Source organism: Engystomops pustulosus, chromosome 3 (genome assembly GCF_040894005.1).
Source record: "Engystomops pustulosus chromosome 3, aEngPut4.maternal, whole genome shotgun sequence".
Classification (NCBI taxonomy): domain Eukaryota; kingdom Metazoa; phylum Chordata; class Amphibia; order Anura; family Leptodactylidae; genus Engystomops; species Engystomops pustulosus.
This window is the reverse complement of record NC_092413.1, coordinates 214652101-214661130: the sequence shown is the minus strand read 5'-3', so window position 1 is coordinate 214661130 and position 9030 is coordinate 214652101. Positions and strand designations below refer to the sequence as shown.

Sequence of the window (9030 nt, the reverse complement as noted above, 5' to 3'; positions counted from 1 at the left end):
CAGGCAGTGCCCGGGAGACGTTCTGTTTGACTTTTCTTTAATCAAACATACTGCAAAAACTCCTGATTTCACGTGGATGTCATTGTGTTAGCGCCCCCGGGCTGATGTCCGAACCCCATCTCCAGGCAATGTATTGTATGTGATGTACTCCTCAGTATACAGGGTGATCCTCAGTATACAGGGTGACAGCACAATACTGACCTTTGATTATCGGTACTGAGCTTCCTATATCTATTGTACACATGTGCAGACACTGATTCATTCACTTCCAACCCTACGGTTACTGAACATAAACCATAAGGCAGGGAGTAGTATAAATAATACCACTGCTCAGGGCCCAGATAATACCCCCACAGCATGATCACTACCATTACCACGGCATCAGGACTGATTAATACTGCCACACCTTGACCACTGCTATAACCTTTACTTCGTGGCTGAATAATATCACATGATACCATGTAAAAGACAATACAAAAATCTATACAAATTTTAAAAACTATGTTTTACAGGCCATACAAGACTGGAGGGCATGCAACAGAACACCTTATGTATACCACCTGTAAGGGCACTTTAACTGGTTACCCATAACACAAATAACAGTAAACTTTAACCATGCAAGTACCTTCCAAAATATGACAGACACTTCTTGTTGGGTGGAAAATTAGGTCACAGCTTTATTTATTTTATATATTAACTCGTAATATCCAAAATCAGGCACTTGGAATAGAATCACACATTTTTGAGCTCTGGAAGCTGTATGACTGGCTGGACTCCCAGCTGGCAAGTCGGCCAACCGAGCAACCACCATCTCAAATGGAGGGACAGCTTGAGTGTCACCTAAAAGAGGGAGTTATCCTTGAGTGATCAGTCACATATATACCCTCAGGTCCTGTAGGAGGGGAGGACATCATGAGGTAAGCAACATGGGAGGAGTGAGAACACATCTTAAAGGCACAGATCACCAACCCTATTAAAGTGCAATAGTACCCAAATGTTTACCCCTTCACATCTCATACCGTGAGCCCCCTTCCCGAAACAGTCAGGTGTACCCCACAGGTAATACTGTATAACTATATTTGATGACTTACTGTTTACTGTCTTTAAAATGATACTGTACTGTAGCCTTTGTTGTGCTCCTGTAGTATGGTCTAAGTGACTCCTGCCCCCACCGCACAAGCTGTATGACCACTTCTATTCCACAGCTCTCCCCTACTATATTGTGGTCCCTTATATACAGCAACCCCTGCTATACTGTGCCCTCAGGGGCAGATTTAGACTGCCATGGGGCCTGGACTGTTTAGGTTCACCCCTGTCTGTATTCAGTATATCATCTGTTTTATATATGGCAGCACAGTGGCATGGGTTAGCATTACAGCCTTGCAGTGCTGTGTTCCAGGGTTAACATCTGCAAAGAGTTTGTATGTCCTCTCCGTGTTTGCGTGGGTTTCCTCTGGGTCCTCTAGTTTCCTCCCACACTCCAACACATACTGGTAGGTTGATTAGATTGTGAGCCCCATGGGGACAGGGACTTATTTGGCAAACTCTGTGCAGCGCTGCATAATCTGTGTGCGCTATATAATTAAAGGAAATATTCTCATTATTATCTCAGTGCAGTCCTATGTGTGGATCGCATGCAGAGATAGAGGTGTGTTGTGTCTTATGTAATTTTATGTGCATTAAAGCTTTGGATGTTTAATTCTTATGTTAAGCTATTAGTCCATAGTGTTACCCAGGGGTGTAACTAGGAGAGACTGGGCTCCGTAGTAGACTTCTGAATGGGGTTCCCCTTTCGCCCTTAAAATATACATATTTGTATACACACATATATATATATACCCAGACATTTATATAATTATATACATATAGTTCTTTATACACATTTACACAATATTACACACATACATGCACTCATACACTCAGACACACAAATGTGTGCACAGATTTACACACATAAGATATACACTCACCGGCCACTTTATTAGGAACACCTGTCCAACTGCTCGTTAACACTTAATTTCTAATCAGCCAATCACATGGCGGCAACTCAGTGCATTTTGGCATGTAGACATGGTCAAGACAATCTCCTGCAGTTCAAACCGAGCATCAGTATGGGGAAGAAAGGTGATTTGTGGCCTTTGAACGTGGCATCGTTGTTGGTGCCAGAAGGGCTGGTCTGAGTATTTCAGAAACTGCTGATCTACTGGGATTTTCACGCACAACCATCTCTAGGGTTTACAGAGAATGGTCCGAAAAAGAAGAAACATCCAGTGAGCGGCAGTTCTGTGGGTGGAAATGCCTTGTTGATGCCAGAGGTCAGAGGAGAATGGGCAGACTGGTTCGAGCTGATAGAAAGGCAACAGTGACTCAAATCGCCACCCGTTACAACCAAGGTAGGCAGAAGAACATCTCTGAATACACAGTATGTCGAACTTTGAGGCAGATGGGCTACAGCAGCAGAAGACCACACCGGGTGCCACTCCTTTCAGCTAAGAACAGGAAACTGAGGCCATCCATCCTGCCTTGTATCAACGGTTCAGGCTGGTGGTGGTGGTGTCATGGTGTGGGGAATATTTTCTTGGCACTTTTGGACCCCTTGGTACCAATTGAGCATCGTTGCAACGCCACAGCCTACCTGAGTATTGTTGCTGACCATGTCCATCCCTTTATGAGCACAATGTACCCTGTAACATCTGATGGCTACTTTCAGCAGGATAATGCGCCATGTCATAAAGCTGGATGGGGGACCTTTTAGCGGCCGAGTGCCCAAACTGCAACCCAAAACCCCCCATATTTATTGCGAGGTGCCAACCAAAAATTAAAGCAGTAACTTATTGCTCCCTGTTCTTCAAGAACGTTCGATCATGATCAGGACAAGATGGAAAATTTACATAATTTTAGCTTCTTTCCAGTGTCCCTCTGTACACAGAGAATTGTGGGGTAAGCAGAAGGTCTTCCAAAGATAATTCGGCCCTGTCTACTCATTCTCCCTCTTCCTACATACCTAAGTAGCGAAGTAAGTATCACTTAAATATATGACTGAAAGCAGCATCTTTTAAGTTGCCTGGAACTGCAGGAAAATTCTTTGAGTCCTGTCTGGAGTGCTTGGGTGATGGCCCAGGTGCCCACAGAAAGGGCTTTGAGTGCCGCCTCTGGCACCCGTGCCATAGGTTCGCCATCACTGCAATAGAGCATCTTTGGGATGTGGTGGAACGGGAGATTCGCATCATGGATGTGCAGCCGACAAATCTGCGGCAACTGTGTGATGCCATCATGTCAATATGGAGCAAAATCTCTGAGGAGCTTCCAGCACCTTGTTGTATCTATGCCACGAAGAATTGAGGCAGTTCTGAAGGCAAAAGGGGTCCAACCCGTTACTGGCATGGTGTACCTAATAAAGTGGCCGGTGAGTGTATACACATCACATATACACACATACAATACCATATACAGACATACAGCATGCCCGCCACTGCTCTTGCACAGCCCAATGCATCATGAGGCTTCGGCCCTGAAAGTTGTGAAAATTCGCTGGCTGCAAGCTCACAAGCGTCGGGACAGCAACGCTCCAAGCTGGCCCACTCCTTGCACGCCCCACTGGCGTGAAGTCGGCAGATTGGCGTAAATATTCGCAATTGCTAGTAATAAGCTCACATTTGCGATTATTTCAGGGGCAAAGAGGCCCTGATAATTATCCCCCATAGATATTTCAGGGGTCTTTCAATCCCTCGTTGTTGTTATCTATGGTGGTCCCGGTGGCGGACTCCCAATAATCAGACAGTTTTCAACAAACAGTTAGATTTTGTGCGTCTCAGCCCCCTTCTCCCTTAATTTAGGGTCCAGTAGATAGGCTGCTCCTAGACCTTGTGTGCCCGGGTAGAACATCTCCCCTGGGGATAAGTGTCTTTAGGGACTCAACACCTTTAATAATTTACACCTCTGTATAACCTCCTCATGGTGTGATGCCAATAAGCACACACAATAATTCTTCTTATTTCCGTGTAGAATTGCTTTTATTTACTTAAAAAATGAACAAAATGTTATATGGCCAAAGTCTTCTTAAAGGGATATTCCAGGAGAACACAAGTGAGTAGATATTCAGGTAGTACCTTTTCTGGCCACTACAAGATGTAGAGAGCTCTGTTAGTTGTAGTGCACATAAACCACAATGGTTCGGTAGTTTGGACCCCTCCAAATCTGGTATTTATGAGCAGTGTCAGATAAGGGCTACTTGGGCCCACCAGATAAAATTATTTAAGAGACCTTCTTTCCATCAACACTTATACAATGGAGCCCAGTTGGCTAAATTTTGGGTTGTCTCTTCCTAGACCACTGGGGTCCAGTAGTGGGTTAGAGTGTGGGCCCACCGGAGGATCCAATGATTCTAAGATGGGCCAGTCCATTATTAAGTTACATGAACAGTGTATACCCTTAAATCCACCTCCACAATATGAGAATATGGAGGCCGACATTAACCCCTTATCACCGACACTAGTTTTCAGCTTAGTGACCAGACTCGATTTTTAGACTCTGACATCTGACATGCTAATTGGTTATAACTTCGCAACGCTTTAACATATCCTGGTGATTTTGAGATTGTTTTCTCGAGACACATTGTACTTCATGTTAGTTGTAAAATTTAAGTGATAAGTTTTACATTTTGTTCTGAAAAAAAATGCTAATTTGGCAAAAGTTTGGAAAAATTCTTCGTTTTCAAAATCTGAAATGTTCTGCTTTCCAAGCAGATAGGAGCTTGATAACTAACAATTCTGGATTCTCTGCTCTATGTTGGAATGATATGTTATGCGTCCTCTCATTTTTCTAGGATGTTATGAGGCGCAGAACTTTAGGTGTGATTTTTAAAAATTTTCATGAAAATCGCCAAAACTCACATTTTGAGGGACAACTCAGCTTTCAAGCGACTTGGAAAGACCTAAATAATAGTATAACCCCATCTATTAACCTGCTAAGTGTTTCACATGGGTTAAACCAAAATGGAAGTGCAATTTACAAAAATTTTGGAAATTTTTGGGAAAATACATTAATTTAGGCCAAAAATGACACCTTCATAATGAATTAAATAATGAAATGCTCCAAAAAGTTTGATACCCAATTTCTCCCGAGTACCGATCCCCCATATGTGGTGGTAACTGCTGTATGGACGTACGGCCGGGCATAGGATGAAAGCAGCGCCATTCAGAACAGATTTGTATTGTCACATGGTACAGGGTATAAAATTTTAATTTTTTTTGGCAATTTGAACTTATGAGGCTTATTATTTGTGAAATACAATGAGATACAATGTCTAGATAATTAATTTTGGGTGTCTACAGCTTATTCAAAAGATTTTATTAACTATTTCAAGGGGGACACAAACAAAATCATCCATTTTATTATTTTTTAAAATTATTTTAAGCACTTTTTTTTTTCCCTGCTCAACAAAATGTAAAAATAATAGTTTATCTATATTATAATAATTCTTTATTTATACAGCGCACACAGATTCCTCAGCGCTGCACAAAGCATGTCAAATTGGTCGCTGTCCCCATGGGGCTCACAATCTAATCAGCCTACCAGTATGTTTTTGGAGTGTGGGAGGAAACCGGAGGACCCAGAGGAAACCCAGGCACACACGGAGAGAACATACAAACTCTTTGGAGATGTTGACCTGGGTGGGAGTCAAACCCAGGACCCCAGCACTGCCCTATATTCTCTGGTTTACTACAATTACGGTGATACCTCATTTATATAGGTTCTTGACAACTTTTCAGGGACATAATTTCTGTATTTTTCTGTTGACAGATCTGGTTGAGGGCTAAGTTTTTTTTCGAAAAGAATTGTTGTTTTTTAGTTGTATCATGTTAGGGCGCGTAACTTTTTTTGATCACTCTTTAGTACAATGGGGCTCATTTACTAAGGGTCCAAATCGCGCACTCTCCGACAATTTCAGATTTGCGCTGAATTGCCCTGGGATTTTAGATTTTGGCACATCGAACAACCCGACGGATTCGGAAAAGCCGCAGAATTTAAGAAAGTTTGTGTCGCAAGATCAGCACTTACATGCACCGGGACGAAGAAGGTGAACTCCGGCGGACCTCGGCGCAGCAGCGACACCTGCTGGATATCGGGCGCACGACCTTAGTGAATCCCGGAGACCCAAATCCTCGTCAGAAAAAGCGCCGCTGGATCGCAACTGGACCAGGTAAGTAAATGTGCCCCATTTTCTGTGAAGATATTTGTTGAAAACTTTTATATAACGGGACTTTTTTTTTTTTAGGTCGTTCACTGAGCGGGTTCTATATTGATTTAGATTTATTGTGCAGATTAACTCCTTAGTGACGCGGCCTGCCGGCGTGCATGCCGGCGCCGATGCGCCATAATCCCGGGGCAATACAGGGAAAATCAGCGCAAATCGGAAATATTCGGGTAACACGTCGGGAAAATCCGAATCGGGCCCTTAGTAAATGACCCCCAATATGTATAGTCTCGGGCAAATGGTGATGTTTTATCTAGTGTAGTGATTTTTTTTTTTATTATATGGGGGAATTTCATTGTAGTTTTATGAATATTTATTGATATTTTTGTGTGTGTTTTTACTTTATATGTCCCCCATGAGGTCATAAAAGACCCCTGGTGGACATTTTCACTTTTTTAAAAATTTTACTTCATTTTTTTTCCTTTTTCAAGCTTTCCCCTGTAACTGAGGCATCTATAAGAGTCCCAGTTACAGGGGAAATCAGTGTCGGACTGGCCCACCAGAGTACCAGAGGATCCTCCGGTGGGCCCTGGCTCAACCCAATACTGAACCCTAGAGGGCCATCAGGAAACAACACAATTTGAAGGCTGATAGAGTATATTTCCTGGGGGATAATGAAGAGTGGGCCCCCAGATTGATTTTCTCTGGTGCGCCTTAGGACACCCAATCCGACATTGGGGGAAATGACCAACTGTCACAGGGGATTCTGATCAGAGCTGGACTGGGTCTAATTAGACCCAGCAGCTCTGTTTGACCCCTTTAGCCCCGCTGGTCACGTGACTGCCAAGTACATAGAGCTGGTGGCGGCTCCGTGCTCATTCAGCGCAACAAACCGCAGTAACAAACCGCACCTGGAGACCCAGTCCCGCTCCTGTGGCTAGCACGGGAGCAGCAGAAAACTGCAGCAGCGTCTAAAGATGTTGCTGCAGACTCGGGGCCTGCGCCCACCGACATCTAAAATCAGTGGGCGGTCCGCAGGGAGTTAATACGGACACGGTGATACCAAATGTGTACGTTTTTGTTTCGTTTTATAGACTTTATTTGGATTTTATATGTAACTGAGGTGGTTAGGAGACTTTTATTTTATTATTATTATAAAATGGTTTTTAACCTTTTTTTTTTCTTTTTTTAAATTCTCCACACTTGGCCTTTAACACCTTGCCGACCGAGGACGATCTATATCGTCCTCGTGCGGCATGCGGTGTATGGAGAGAGCTCACGAGCTGAGCTCTCTCCATACACAGTGGGTGACGGCTGTATAAAACAGCCAACACCCGCCTGTCACTGCCGCGGTGGGTGCTGGCACCGATCGCGGCAGTTAACCTGTTAAGCGCAGCGGTCGAACCTGACCACGGCACATAACATACAGTTATATGGGTGCCGCCATCTTGGATGGACGATCGCCGGCCCCAGGAATGTCATCTGAGGACGGCGATCGGTTGCTATGGCAGCCTAGAGTCTCATTGAGACTCGTAGGCTTGCCATGTGCAATGATTTATAATAGCCAGCAGAGGGCAGGCTATTAAAAATTACTGTAAAATTGCTATATACTGCAATACAGTAGTATTGCAGTACGTAGTATTAGCAATCGGACCCTGCAGGGTTAAATTACCCTGGAGGATCTTAAATAATGGTAAAAAAAAAATTTAAAATTTTTTTTAAAAAATATGAAAAAATAGTAAAAAAAGTAAAAGTTTAAATCACCCCCCTTTCCCTAGAACTGATATAAATATAAATAAACAGTAAAAATCATAAACACTTTAGGTATCATCGCGTCCCGAAATGTCCGATCTATCAAAATATATTAGCGAAATTTTCCGGCGTTTGACCCCGTAACAGAAATTGGCGCCCAAAGTCGAAAATGTCACTTTTTTGCCATTTTGAAAAATATAAAAAATTCTATAAAAAGTGATCAAAAGGCCATACAGTAGTCAAAATGATAGCATTAAAAACATCATCAAAAGTCGCAAAAAATGACACCACCCACAGCTCCGTGCACTGAAGTTTGAAAAAGTTATTAGTGCCAGAACATGGCAAAATGAAGAATTTTTTTTTTGTACAGAAGGTTTTCATTTTTTTTTAATGTATGAAAACATTATAAAACCTGTACAAATTTGGTATCCCCGTGATCGTACCGAACCAAAGAATAAAATAGACATGTGATTTGGGGTGCTCAGTGAAAGCTGTAAAATCCAATCCCACAAGAAAATGTGTTTTTTCATCATTTTCACTGCATTCTGAATTTTTTTCCCGCTTCCCAGTACACGGCCTGGAATAATAAGTACCATAACTATGAAGTGCAATTTGTTACGCAGAAAACAAGCCCAAACAGAGCTCTTTACATGAAGAAATAAAAAAGTTACTGATTTTTGAAGGTGGGGAGTGAAAAATTAAAATGCAAAACCGAAAAAGGGCCACGTCCCTAAGGGGTTAACAAGCTCCGATTGCTGTACTGTATAATGTAACTAACTGAGCATGCTCAGTTAGTTACAGCCAGACCCCGGGGCTGCAGCAAGACAGAGTGCACCCCCAGTAAGCACCTGGGGAGGGGGGGGGGGAGGGGTTGATCCATCGGGGACAAACTTACACGCAGCGGTCATGCTTGACTGCGGCGTATAAGGGGTTAAAGACCAGGGATCTGATGGTGGGCTGTAATGATACAGCCCCGGCACCAGCAGGACCCAATGTCCCTCGATCTTCTTCTGACCTGCTACCCTTAATATCCCCCGTTAAAACCTGATTCGGCAGTCATTAAGGGGTTAAATAATTACATT

At 43.1% G+C, this 9030-nt stretch overlaps 1 protein-coding gene across 1 annotated transcript in view; it reads right to left on the bottom strand.

Moving 5' to 3' along the window:
* Positions 1 to 9027: 9027 nt before the first annotated feature.
* LOC140122940 (cysteine-rich venom protein ophanin-like) overlaps positions 9028 to 9030 on the bottom strand; it is a 27865-nt gene continuing 27862 nt past the window's right edge. Inside the window, exon 8 of the mRNA XM_072144183.1 lies at positions 9028 to 9030. This exon is cut by the window's right edge and continues 110 nt beyond it. The gene's annotated coding sequence lies outside the window, so the exon portion shown is untranslated.